Here is a 14594-nt window from a genome sequence, read left to right as displayed (position 1 = left end):
AACCACTGCGCCAGCATTCCATCAGCTATTTTATTTGTTTTCTATATCTGGTCATGACATTTTAATGATCTATGTCCATGAATTGCCAAGACTCTTTAGATCTCCACTATTCGGAGTTTTTCACAATTTAGGAAGTGGCCTCTTCTATCCTTTTTAGGTGCAAAATGGATGACCTCAGATTTGGGTACATTGTAATCTATTTGCCACAGTTTTGCCCATTCACTTATTCTATCAATATCACTTTATAATTTTATGCTTCCATTTACACTGTTTACAATGCTGCCTATCTTTGTGTCATCGGCAAACTTGGATATATGGCTTTCTATCCCATCATCTAAGTCGATAATAAATACGGTGAATGTTTTCAGCCCCAACACAGATCCCTGCGAGACACTGCGAGTTACATTCTGCTCATTATCCCGATGCTATGTCTCCTGCCGCTCAGCCAATTTCCTAACCAGGTCAAAACGTTGCCTTCAATTCCATGAGATTCAACTTTAGCCAACAGTCTCTTAAGAGAAACTTTATCAAATGCCTTCTGGAACTCCAAATAAATAGAGATTCCCCTGTCCACTACTTTAGGCACCTCTTCAAAAATTCAATCAGGTTTGTCAGACATGACCTACCCTTTCCATGCTTGATTCCAAAGATTTAACAATTGAGAGCTAAAAATTACCCCAATACTGACCTGTAGCTCCTGACTCCTATGCTTGTTTCACTATTTTGGTGGTTCTCTGAGGTGGTTCCCAGTGACTATAATTTGGGAGATGGAAAGCTGCTGAACTTGAACTGTGGGCAGTTGCGATGGCCGTGAGGATGACCGCAAGGAGCTCTAGTCATAGAGAGCCTAGTGCAGACTGCTGCATTTTGGTGGTGGCCAAGACAGTCTGGTCTAGCTGGATGCCTGGAACCGACAAAGGCACTTGCTGAGAGGTTGCCCCTAACAGGGCACAATTACCACTCTCATGGGGCTGAGCCTCAGCACTCCCACTACTTTGTGAGAACAGAGTGCAGGAGTGATGTAACTATCTATGTTATCCTTTGAAAGCCAGAGAAGATATAAGAATCCAGAGACAAAATGGCTGAGGTCTGAGCTCTCATTGAAGCTGTCAGAGGTGCCACCAGAGATTCAATCACTCTGGGCTACACTGCAGTGTTCATAGGGCTGACCACTTGCTCCGTGGTTAACTGCATAACCATACTGCCATGCGCAAAGTCCTCACGCAACTTTAAACTAGATGTCTCTGTCTTGTCTGCCAATAGGCTGAAATTTGTATGGCTCGCGATGTCACGCTCCATGTTTGTGGGGGGGAGGCGGAAGGTCACAGAGCCTGACACCGCAATTTCTGGGCCCAATCTTCAAGGTGGTGGGGAGGCTCCATGGCGGCACCCCCCGCACCCACCCCCCCACCCCCCGCACCACCCCGGTCGCTCAGCAATGGGATCCGACTTTAAATATTTAAATAAACTCTATGCATATATTTAAATCCAATTTGCCGAGATCTTAACTTCGGTTCCAGATCTTTCATGCAACGGGCAGCAATCACACACATCCAGGGAAAGCTGGCACCACTGAGGTGGGGAAGGGAGGGATCAGAGCATTTTGACTGTATTGGTGGGGGTGGGGTAACGGGGTCAACACTGCATTTTTAGTGTAGGGGGGTGAGGAAAGGGATGACCTCTGCACTTTGTGCAGTTGTGGGGAGAAGATCAACTCTGCAATTTCAGTGTCTTTGGAGGGGGGGGAACAGGCCAAACATTTATTTTTAGCATAGTTGGGGGGTGGGGAACAGAGTCAACTGTTATCTGTCAATGCAGGCCTGGCAGCCCTTTAAAAATGGCACCAGCCAAGGCCGCCCCTATCAGGTGATTGGGTGGAGAGGCTGCAGCCCTGCATATTATAATGAGTCGTCACGTGCTAGATCGCAGCAGCATGTCGGCGCGCGGCCTGCATGTGTGGGCCGCCGTTTTTTTCACCCGCCTCCACTCCCAGTGGTGGGAAAATAAAATCCAGTCCAATGTGTGCAAAGCAAAGCTCACTGGCAGACAGGCTAGTGTGTATGGATTATAATCCTAGCCCCTTTTTGGGGCTATCCCAGATCAGGTGTACTTCTCAGATGATCACCCTCAACTTAAGGTTGACGAAGACAGATACCAAAGACACTTGAATGGGTCTGAAGGACTGATACAACTCTGCCTAAAGGAAAGGAACCAGCTGAGAATATTACCATCCTCCAGATAGCCTTTTTAACAAGTTTCAGCCAGATTATAATAACCCAAATATTATAAGGGTCTGCAAATCTCTCCTCAGTAATGTATCTCACCGCCAAAGAGTTTACGGAGATGGGTTCATGTGTTAGTGATACAGAAGACTATTTGAGACAATATAAATTCTAATTTATATAAAAGTTGATTGAAGAACTGAATATGCAATTCATAGTTGTTCAGACAGTCAATTTCAACGTTAGTAGTTCTCGGAAAAGAAAGTACAATTTTGTTTCTAGTTGTTACAATAATATGTTTAAGCAGGATAGCCATCAATTATTTGAAGTAACATCTACCCTACATCCCCAAGTGGAAGACTACAGAGTTAGCAAGACCTCTGTCCCAGTTAAGGAGAGAATTATCATCGCCTTACTCCAATAGTCGTACCTTTACCATGAGAGACATTGGAGTGTGTTTAACAAATCTAAAAATCCAATGTGTGCTTCCAATATTTATACTGTTTTTCAAGTTGCACAACTAATTTCTTACATATGAGGGTGTTACCTCAACTGCAGATAAGTTTGTTGCCCTTGAGTTCCCAAATGAGTCTGTATAATTGTTAATTTCTAGGTAAGGTCCGTCCTCTTTGATTCCTAAGAAAGCCAAACTGCAAACTTTGTGATGGTCAATTTTCATTTGTTATTTAACTGTGTTTCAAAATTATAATTCAGTTTTTGGGTTTTCTTAGCTTTGTCAAAAAATCAGTTGCCTGTGTTTTGGGTATCAGCATAAAACTATCTTATCAACCAGTACACAGTGGTAGCTTTTGTGACAGCTTGCAAAACTATGTTATCAATATTTTACCATGTGGTGAGGTTTGAGACATCAGGGAGCAAATCCTCTTGATCAGAAGCTGCCTCTATGGTTCTAAGATGAGGCAAGCTTTTTCACATGGCGGTATGTCGATTTAGTATTATAGAGATTAGCTTTTTTAACCTTTTAGGAAGATGAACCTTTAAAAAAAAAATTTAATCCCTCATTCATTGAAAAATAACTCTTTTAACCTTATAACCCCTCATTATGGCCAGATTCCTTCACAAGTGTACTTAGAAGGTCCTGGAGTATAACCATCAGTCTTCCTTTGTAAGATGAACCCTCAAAGTCTTCACTGTGTCCTCTGTAGCAGGGCTAGAATGCAAAATCTCCCTCCATTGAGCTGGTTTCCTGTACCATCCTATCTGCCCTTGCTTCTGCATATATTGCTGGCAGCTCGGCTGTTCTAAAAGAAAGGCAGGCAAAATCAATTTGGCGCATGCTTTGTGCCCATGAGGAGAGGCATATAATCTCAATGCGCCACCCTTTCTGCACTTTTTATAGAAATGCCATAAAAACAAATTGGCATATGATAAATATTGACTCATTATGTTTGAAATGTAGTTGTTCTTTTCTAATCTGACTAATTGACAAACTGTCCTGGTTTTATTTTGTGCATTTTAGTTTATACTTTTCCCCTGCTTTCTCCCACTCCTCCTGTTACCTTCAACACTGGCAAGGGCAGATTGGCGAAATGGATCTTTCTACAGATAGGTGTCAGTTCTCCACGGACAAGATCCAAGAGCCACATTTGAACCATACAGAAAAGACTGGAAGCCAATTTGACCTCTCTTCCCTTAAAAATTCTGTGCTAAGTGCATCTATGTCACCCTCTACAAAAATGTCAGTTGAGACTAGGATTTGAGCTGGGGTCTCTTGGTTGTGAACCCAAGGAGCTAACGTTGTAGCTACTAGGCAGCTTTGTGGCTTTTACTGTTGAAAACAGACACCAGATGAAGTTACTGAAGATGTTAGTTGCATTCCTGAAGGATATTACAGTACAATACTGCATTAATCAATACAGATTGAATGAATTACAAAACCATAGAAACAAACATCATTTTAGAAACATGGGAAATTTGCTAAAACCAGATATACTTCATATTTTAATTTTTTGAGTGTGTTTGTTGATTTATTGTTCACGGGTAAAAGAGAATGGATTGTATTTGAAATATATGAAGCTTACCAAACCAGGAGCATTAATACTTTAATAGATTTCTACCTCGAATTCTAATCCATGGTTGCAATCGATCTTGTTAATTTTAGAATGCAGGTGAGGAAGATGCTGGAATTACTAAGAAGAAAGGGAAGCAGGGGGTGGGGTGGGGTTTAAAATGATGCCTATAGATTGGCCAGCTCCTCTATTCATTTAAAGTAAAAGGTCTTAAAGCCCGTGAATACTGTGGTAAACTATGCTTTGAATAGAATGTCATAAAACTTAACGTGATTTATCAGGGAATTTGGACATCCTGACATGAGAAAATAAGCTGAAATGCAAGGATTTTTTATTAATGCGAAAGATACAATGGCAGCACATATTGTAATTTTGTTTTGTATCATAGATATAAAGCTGACCCTTTCAGAGAACGGACTGCCTATTAGACCCCTGTTAGACCCCAACACAATCATTTATTATGTGTGCTTCTATTAGTATGTGCTGCAGTTGTTCACCGGCTGTACACAATACTGCTTCGTATCTACCCCTTAAGTCTGTGAATGTTTCTGTTCAGGAGCTGGAAAGCTAGTCACTAATGCATTATCATATACAGGGTGGTCCCTGGCCTCTTGACAAAAGGCTATTTACTACAATTTAATGTTATTCTGAGAAGAAGTGAAAAATAAAGCCTGAGAGGAAAAAAATGGCATCTGTTTTTCACTGTGCATTCATGCAAGAACCTGAGTTTAAGACATATGACATTTTAGCAACAAAAGGAATAAAACGGGGGCATTCTTTATAACCTGCTTCAGACTGCAGCATTTTCCAAATGCTATTAAGTTATCGATTTACACAGCCACATGATGATGTCATCTATAAGAAACAGAATGCAGATGACAGCGAAATACAGTGGTGACAGTGACCTTGTTTTAACATCTCTGGGACCCTGTCAGGTTCATTTCTAGTGTAGTGTTTCAGAGATGCACTTTTTAGGCTATATCTAGTTACTGTGTAGAGTACTAATACAGTATGAGGTTCAGAAGCAATTCACATATAGGTCAATTACATGCACTAACATCTGCTCTGCCTTTATCATTTGCATATGGTATTCATATGTTAATGATGCCTGTTTTATACACTAGTAACATATTTATGTAAATAACCTGAATGTGGATGACTTATGTATCCACTTTGATTATCATTGGGAAAAGAATAGGAATAAATGGCATCTAAATTTGTGGTCTGCATACTCGTGTTTCAAGTACAATCTTTTCTCAGCTTCAGTAAAGACTGCTGTTTCTGAGTGTGGCTCTGATTTGTACAAGAAGCCCCTTAGTGGGAAAGCTTCCATTCGAAAGCTGCTTAAAGCCTTATAAATCAATAATGACACAGATGGACTGCTGATAATCTATTTAGAATGCCTGATAGCAAATATTGTTGTACAGATGATTAGAATGGCCACTGTTTTAGCAGCAAGCTTTCCCTTTTTACTAGGGTATGACTGAACAAAAAAGTACTTTCACTTTTGTCTGCAAATCCCCTTGCTAGTTTTTGGGTGGCATTGGGCTGCAGCATGGGTAGAAGAACAAAGAGGTTTAGAAGCTCCTGTTAATATAATATCAGACCCTGCTTCTACAACATTAAAAAAGCTTTTAATGGAATTGTCTCTTCAGGTGTAAGTAGCATAGAAGGTTGCTTCTTTTATAGTCTTTGGTCTGATTTAACATGAGAAGTGGGAAATAAAGTGGAGGTTGTCAGAAACGGCAGCTGCCTGGAATCCTGATAAATATAAGCTTTTATTGATTTGATGAAAATGAAAGATCCCAGTGCTATGCAGTATTTAGCTTCTTGTCTAGAACACGTCACCAGTGGCCTTGCTTTAGGATAGATTTTCATTCTCACTTGCTAGATTTTATTTCATCTTTAACCTTTTCAGCTGAATTTCCTTGACCTCTGAATATAGCTGTGATTTGGAGAATTTGTTGCAGTTCACTTTACATCATATCTTTATGTATTTTTCTTTTTATGATAGGGAAGTGGAACACCCCTCTTAACAATCTTTCAGTACAAAGCTCAGCTATTAAACTCACTGGTGTTTTCCAACCAGCCAGATAGTCCTAAAACAAGTATGCAGTTCATTTGCTAAGGTAAGACTTCTGTACTCTCTCTCTCTCTCTCTATCTCACTCTCTCTATATATATAATATATATATAATATATACTATATATATGTGTGTGTGTGTATGTCCCAACTATACAAAGCCTGGTGCCATAATGAGGATAGTGTGGCAATGAAATCTGATCTGTTTTATTTAGTGAGCCACAGGATAAGAGAGAGAATTTATTTCATGCAGATGCTAACTGTTAACCAATGTTGAGTTAGGCTGTGTGAATATAGCTGCCACTTGAGAGTAAAGGTAAGTGAGGTATTTTCTATTCAAATGCCCCCATTATTATAAAAACTTAATGCCCCATAATAGATTTCTGTGCAATTTTGCAGTGTACAATGTGCTGTATATTATCTTTTGACTTCAAGTTGCAGTTCTTTTCTTTCTCTATCAGAAATTATCAGAAACATTTCTTACAAATTTTGGAAGTGTTTACATACAATTTTATGTAACTGGCAAACTGTCCAACAAAGTTTCAATCTGACATCAACACCATAAGAAAATTATTACATTTTTTTTATTTATCTACCAAGCCATCTAAATTAATAAAGGATAACAACAACAATATGAAAAACTTGCATTTAGATAATGCCTTTAATGAAGAAAATGTCCTAAGTGCTTCACAGAGGTACAGTCAGACAAGAATTGGCCAAAGATAGAGATATTAGGAGGGGTGACTAAAAGCTTGGTCAAACAGCCTCATTTTAAGGAGTGGCTTAACGGAGGAGACAGAAGTGTGTAGGCAATGACGTTTATGGAGGGAATTCCAGAGCTTAGGTGCTAGACCACTGAAGGCAGTGCTGGCAATGGCGGGCAAAGGGAATAGGGGCTGAGGGGTACACAAGAGGCCAGAGTTGGAGGAACACAGAGTTCTTGGATGGTTGTAGCAGGTTATAAAGCTAGGGTGGGAGACCATGAAGGGTTTGAACACAATAATGAGAATGCTAAATTTGATACATCTGGGTGAAGCATGAACTAGTGTAGATCAGCAGACACAGGGATGATGGATGACTGGGAATTGGTACAGGATAGGGTACAGGCAGCAAAGTTTTGGATGAACTATAGTTTATGGAGGGTGAAGGATAGGAGACCAGCCAGGGGTAATTGGAATAGTTCACTCTGGAGGTGACAAAGGCATGGATAAGAATTCTGACAGCTATTAGGCTGTGGCTGGGGCGGAGCTGGGCGATATACTGGTGCAAATGGGTATTATTTGTGATGGAGATGATATGGAACTGGAATCTCAGCTCATGGTCAAATAGAATGCTGAAAGTGCAGCAGATTTGTTCAGCCTAAGACAGTGTCTGGGGAAGGGGATATGCATATGTCCTGGAAAATGAACTAAAGAACAAGAAGTTACTTTCTAAGCAAAAGGGTGACATTTCAAGTGTATCTGTTTTCCTTTGGGTGGGTTGGGAGGGGTGGTGGGGGTTGGGGATGAAAGTTGTATGGCAGGTGCCATGCTATTTGTTTTCAATATATTTACTTGCAGTTCTTCACTGATACTCAATTTTCCCTTTGGCGTCATGATCTCTGAATGATAGTGACATGAGTGGAGCACTCATTATAACCAATACAAAGTTGTAACGTTATTGGGATATTGAGACAGGACATCTGTCAGATTTCTCACAGTATCTTAGGTAGTTCCTTACAAAGAGTAGCATTTTATAGAATTCTGCAAAGATCATACCCCTTAACCACAAATTGCAAAAAAAAATTTCAGTAAAGCACAACATTGCAGTTGAAATTTTGCAGAAAACTCTGACATTGTTGGCAGAAAAGTCCCAAATTTCCATTTTACACTTTTAGTTACAATGGATTGAATTGTAATGGTAATCACAGATTTGTAAAAATTGAAAAATAGTTTGACAATTAAATGTTGTGCTTCACATTATAAATCAATTAAATAGAAAAATAACAAATTCTGTACTGTAGCAAAAGGTATGTCACCAATATTTTCAGACCTTTTCTTCAGCTTAACAAATTCTGTGATGCATTCAAACTGTCATCTCATACCCAAGTGGGTCAAGATTGGATCAGTCTTGGCTACTTGTCCCTGTTCAAACAGAAGTGGGTTGAGGGGAAGCAAGAGCTTCACACTGCAGAAAGAAGTTGATATATTCCATTAAAACTGAATGAGTTGTGCCAAGTTAATGCAGCTCAGCACTGATTAAAACTGAACCCCTTGGTGTTGGAGATGTGATGCCCAGTCTTCAGATTACAAATAATATTTTGTAATGGCAGGTACATGTCAATAGATGTTAATACCAGACAGCAAGATTCTGACAGGATTTCATAACCTGGGAATTTTTTTTCTTTGATTTCAATTCTCTCCTTCCTATTTGCATCACCCCCGCAACCCCCCCACACCCCAGCCCTAGCTCATTCTCTTATCCTCAGACTGAAGTGTGCGATAGTTCAGCCTGAAGATTGTTCCATAAATCTTGTTGATGCACACAAGAGAAGCTCTAGAGCTAAGCAAGAAAGGATTCCCTCCTTCCATATTTTTCTCCTATCTCCAAACAATCTGACCAAAAAGGATAGTTTGCTCCCAGAAGAAGCCAATTTGTTCACTAAATCAAGACTAGAATCACCAGGGTCCAGTACACTGTTGCTCTTGAATTGCAGGGCTGAATTTTGTTCTGTCCTTGGAGGCAGGCACAGAAGCAGGGGGCAAACAAAATGGCACAGGGCACCATTCCCAACATTGCCCGGGCCCCCCTTCATTTTGTTGGGGCTGGGAAAGGCTGACGATGACCTTCCTGCCTCAGGCCAATTGAGGCCCTTAAATGGTCAATGGCGGCACAGTGGCGCAGTGGTTAGCACCGCAGCCTCACAGCTCCAGCGACCCAGGTTCAATTCTGGGGACTGCCTGTGCGAAGTTTGCAAGTTCTCCCTGTGACCGCGTGGGTTTTCACCAGGTGCTCCGGTTTCCTCCCACAGCCAAAGACTTGCAGGTTGATAGGTAAATTGGCCATTATAAATTGCCCCGAGTGTAGGTAAGTGGTAGGGAATATGGGATTACTGCAGGGTTAGTATAAATGGGTGGTTGTTGGTCGGCACAGACGTGGTGGGCCGAAGGGCCTGTTTCAGTGCTGTATCTCTAAATAAAATAAATAAAAAATAAAAATAATGGCCACTTAAAGGCCTCGTTCCGCCTCAGTTTTGCGGAAGGCAGTGTTGAAGAGAGACGCCATTAGGTAAAGCCTGGTGGCCTCCTAGTGGGGTCAAGGGGTTCTGTCCTGTGGGGGAAATCCAGGGACACTGGAGTGGTGTTAGCTGCCCTCCCCAGGAGGACCCACCCCACCCTCACCAACAACCCTCCCCCACCCTATCACTGGAGCCTGCCTGATGACCCTAGTAACCCCAACCCCACTTCTCCTGGGGTCTTCTCCTCTCTTCGGTACTGCAAGTTCTGTCTCTGCCTTCCTGTCCATCACTGGGACCCCCATTGCCAGGACAAAATTCAGCTCGCAATGTATTCATTAGTTCTTAAACTTGAGCTCCACTTCTTTTGTCCTTTTACACAAGTATATTAAAATGTGTTGCAGAATAAATACATTGCATCTTAAAATTTAATTTTTCTTGCAAAAGTCCTATAGAATTTAAAGGCGGTACATCTGTTAATTGCTAGCTCAATTCTGTAGGGTGAGCTGTTTTAAATTTTGGGAAATTGATTTTAAAAATGAAAGAGAGATACTGCGATTTGAAAACAATGCTGTTTAATTCCTTTATTTGATATTTTTCCATCCTGTGGCAGGGAGTTGTACTAGAACGTGACTTGTACTTGGACCTGATAGCAGAGCAGGGAAACAGCTGTTCGTTGTCTAACAGCATGCACCCTGCACCGATGGAGTTTCTGTCACCACCTGCGCACCCTAAATCAGCAAGCATCTGTTTTTTATTGTAGTTTACACAAAAGAAAAGATCTGTCCACATTCATCGCAGCAGCGATGAGAAGTTTCTTCAGAGTCACTGTCGACAAACTTTCACATCAAACGGAGACTTAGCCATCTGAAGACATTATGTACTTCAGTAATAAAATTCTACTTTCACCTTTTGAGTAGCACAGCAGCACTTGCAGTCTCCAAAATATAGTAACATTTTAACCATTTCAAAAGTACCACAACCCATCCACTCATTCCTCTGAAGAGAAAGCATAGGTTCTGTGACTTTGTACTTCAATTTATTTTTCCCTAATATATTCAGAAAAAACAATTTGCGAAAAATACTTTTATCCATGTTCAGTGTTGAAAGTTTTCTTTTAATTCGTTCATGGGATGTGGGCATTGCTGACTAGGACAGCATTTATTGCCCATCCCTAATTGCCCTTGAGAAGGCGGTGATGAGCCGCTTTCTTGAACCACTGCAGTCCGTGTGGGGTAGGTACACCCACAGTGCTGTTAGAAAGGGAGCTCCAGGATTTTGACTCAGTGACAGTGAAGGAATGGCAATATAGTTCCAAGTCAGGATGATGTGTGGCTTGGAAGGGAACTTGCAGGTGGTGGTGTTCCCATACATCTACTGCCCTTGTCCTTCTAGGTGGTAGAGGGCGCGGGTTTGGAAGGTGCTGTCTAAGGAGCCTTGGTGCATTGCTACAGTGCATCTTGTAGATGGTACACACTGTTGCCACTGTGCGTCGGTGGTGGAGGGAGTGAATGTTGAAGGTGGTGGATGGGGTGCCAATCAAGTGGGCTGCTTTGTCCTGGATGGTTGAAATGTTGAAAAAGAAATTCGGCAACTTAGAGACTATGTGGTTGAGTTTGTAATATGTTAATTGTATTCTGTTACAATATAATAGTGTTTTATATATAGGAAAAATAGAAACAGGGCTCAGTGCCCGTCCTGATGGGTGACTCTCACCTCCAGCCAACAGTACCCTGTTCAGACAGGAACAAAATACAGCGGATTCTGGAATCTGAAATGAAAACAGAAAATGCTGGAAATACTCAGCAGCTCAGGCAGCATCTGTGGAGAGGGAAACAAAATTAACTTTCCAGGCCATTGACCTTTCAAAGAACAAAGAACAACACAGGAACAGGCCATTCGGCCCTCCATGCCTGCGCCGATCTTGATGCCTGCCTAAACTAAAACCTTCTGCACTTCCGGGGACCGTATCCCTCTATTCCCATCCTATTCATGTATTTGTCAAGATGCCTCTTAAACGTCTCTATGGTACTTGCTTCCACCACCTCCCCCGGCAACAAGTTCCAGGCACTCACCACCCTCTGTGTAAAGAACTTGCCTCGCACATCCCCTCTAAACTTTGCCCCTCTCACCTTAAACCTACGTCCCCTAGTAACTGACTCTTCCACCCTGGGAAAAAGCTTCTGACTATCCACTCTGTCCATGCCGCTTATAACTTTGTAAACCTCTATCATGTCGCCCCTCCACCTCCGTCGTTCCAGTGAAAACAATCCGAGTTTATCCAACCTCTCCTCATAGCTAATGCCCTCCAGACCAGGCAACATCCTGGTAAACCTCGTCTGTACCCTCTCCAAAGCCTCCACGTCCTTCTGGTAGTGTGGCGACCAGAATTGCACGCAATATTCTAAGTGTGACCTAACTAAAGTTCTGTACAGCTGCAGCATGACTTGCCTATTTTTATACTCTATGCCCTGACCGATGAAGGCAAGCATGCCGTATGCCTTCTCGACTACCTTATCCACCTGCGTTGCCACTTTCAGTGACCTGTGGACCTGTACGCCCAGATCTCTCTGCCTGTCAATACTCCTAAGGGTTCTGCCATTTACTGTATACTTCCCACCTGCATTAGACCTTCCAAAATGCATTACCTCACATTTGTCCAAATTAAACTCCATCTGCCATTTCTCCGCCCAAGTCTCCAACCGATCTATATCCTGCTGTATCCTCTGACAATCCTCATCACTGTCCGCAACTCCACCAACCTTTGTGTCGTCCGCAAACTTACTAATCAGACCAGCTACATTTTCCTCCAAATCATTTATATATACTACAAAGAGCAAAGATCCCAGCACTGATCCCTGCGGAACACCACTAGTCACATCCCTCCATTCAGAAAAGCACCCTTCCACTGCTACCCTCTGTCGTCTATGACCGAGCCAGTTCTGTATTCATCTTGCCAGCTCCCCTCTGATCCCATGTGACTTCACCTTTTGTATCAGAACTGGCAGAAGTTGGAAATGTAGTAGGTTTTAAGCAAATGCAGATGCAGGGAAAGGGGAGGAAAAAAGCAAAAAGGCAGGTCTGTGATAGGGCAGATGGCAGGAGAGATTAAATGATAAAAGGGATGATGTGCAAAGCAAAATGAAGTGGTAGTGGGACAAGTAAAGAAAGAAAAGATAGGTCTAGAGGAGGTGTAAGTGACAACAGCAGCACTATTATCAGTATTTGTTATCTGAAAAAAAATGGAGCAATTGTTATGATCTGAAATTGTTGAACCCAATGTTGAGTCCGGAAGGCTGCAAAGTGCCTGATTGAAAAATGAGGTGCTGTTCCTCTAGCTTCCATTGAGGTTCATTCAAGTATTCTGTTCAGTACTCGCCTGGAGAAGAGAGTCCCAATGAGAGGGCAAATGACCCAAATGGACAAATTGGTTGTGCAAATTAAGGGTCCACATATTTTTTGAAAAACATGCTATTGCACATTTGTAACTTAATCTAAAACATGTTTTTGTTCATTTCTTCTTGAAATTCTTATTGTCAGTACGATTGTTTATAAATCTGAAGGTTAAGAGTCCAGCGTGGTGTGACAGATATTTGACTGAGAGCATTATCAGCTCTAGGATCATCGAAGAACAATAATGCAAAATTTCAAATCCCATGCATATGACAATGGTGATTAAAATCCCCATGTCTCACTAATCAAATGTCAAGTCTTCATTACATGTCCCAAACCTGAGGTAAATACATTTTCCTTCATGCAGTTGTAATGTTAACGGTTGGGTGGGTGATGCATGTGGCTGAACATGTAGAAAATGAGTTTGTTTCCCTTCAGATTTAATGTGTCTAAAGAGAGTTATGTGATATTGCATTCACAATACCAAGTTTTTGTCATATATTTTGGGAAAAGTTAAAGCTATCTGTGGGTAAGTACTTCTTATGGATAATCAGATTACAAAATTTAATGCAGAACTTGGATAACAGAAACATCCTGGGCAAATATTCATATTTGCCATTGCCAACTTACACATACATCTTTGATAAAAGAAAAAGTCCTGAGGCTAAATTCTGGAACACAGCTGCGATGATTTTTTTTTTAAATCGCAATTACTCATCCCAGTAATTAACAACAATCATTTTGGCTGTGATGTTATTCTGAAAACTCCTTTAAAAAAAAAACTTTCTGGCTTCTAATGTGACAGTTATCCACCTCAAGTTAGGAGTTTGATCACTGCAAATGAGTATCAGTGAAACTTGAAAAAAAAAATCACTTTGTGATTATCAAAATATTTTAGGTTTGTAGTATAAAGCATTGTGAAAATGTAAGCAAATAAGCTAAAAAAATATTTCAGCTACCATTTCTGGGAAATTTCTTTCCTTCACCATTGTGTCAACCTGGTGACATTTTTGTGAGGATTGAATTTCTTTCTGATTTTGGCTGACAAACAATTGCTGCTGACGAGTTTTCCAACAGCAGAGAACCAAAGCTGAAACTGTAAGCCATGCTGCCTGTGCTACTGCTTTTGCTTCTTTTGCAGAAATCTGTTAACCAAAGCCCTCACTGACAATTTAAGCAACCCAAATGTTTTTTGGCAATTTGAACTCGGTGATCAGCATTTGCTGGTGGCCATCTGTTGCACTGGAGTTCTGTTTTACGTTGAATAGAATTTGTTGTTGCATTGCAAATACACACATGCATATTGTACTCTGCTTCATATGGATATATTTTTAACCCTTTCAAGACTGAGTCTGCTCTATCATCTGATCACTTGATTTAAGAAAAACATAATGAGATTTTAACTCATTTAAAATCAGGCTCATATTTTCACCAAATATATAGTTTAATTACTTTTAGTAAAGCAACGAGCAGAGACCGGCAAAACATTTGTGAACAAATTAGTGGGCTGGATTTTGTTCTCACTCTGACGGTGGGTTTCGTGGAGGGAGGGTCTGGAGAATCAGGGCAAAATCGCCCACCACAGAACCCGACGCCGCAAATCCCGGTTCCGATTCTCCCGGGGGCAGGATAAGCCAATGATGACCTTCCCGC

General features: G+C 41.2%; 1 protein-coding gene across 15 annotated transcripts in view; it reads left to right on the top strand.

Moving 5' to 3' along the window:
• The window catches only part of znf536 (zinc finger protein 536), a 599157-nt gene that overhangs the window by 200180 nt on the left and 384383 nt on the right, over nucleotides 1-14594 (top strand). For 14 of the 15 annotated variants that reach the window (XR_010976700.1, XM_068049340.1, XM_068049335.1 and 11 more), the window contains exon 3: nucleotides 6267-6381. The exons of the other annotated variant lie outside the window; for it this stretch is intronic. The gene's annotated coding sequence lies outside the window, so the exon portion shown is untranslated. The remainder of the gene's footprint in view (nucleotides 1-6266; nucleotides 6382-14594) is intronic. 15 annotated transcript variants of the gene reach the window in all.

The sequence above is a fragment of the Heterodontus francisci genome, chromosome 17 (assembly GCF_036365525.1).
Source record: "Heterodontus francisci isolate sHetFra1 chromosome 17, sHetFra1.hap1, whole genome shotgun sequence".
Lineage (NCBI taxonomy): Eukaryota > Metazoa > Chordata > Chondrichthyes > Heterodontiformes > Heterodontidae > Heterodontus > Heterodontus francisci.
Note: the sequence above shows the minus strand (reverse complement) of the source record. Positions and strands in the feature narration are given on the sequence as shown.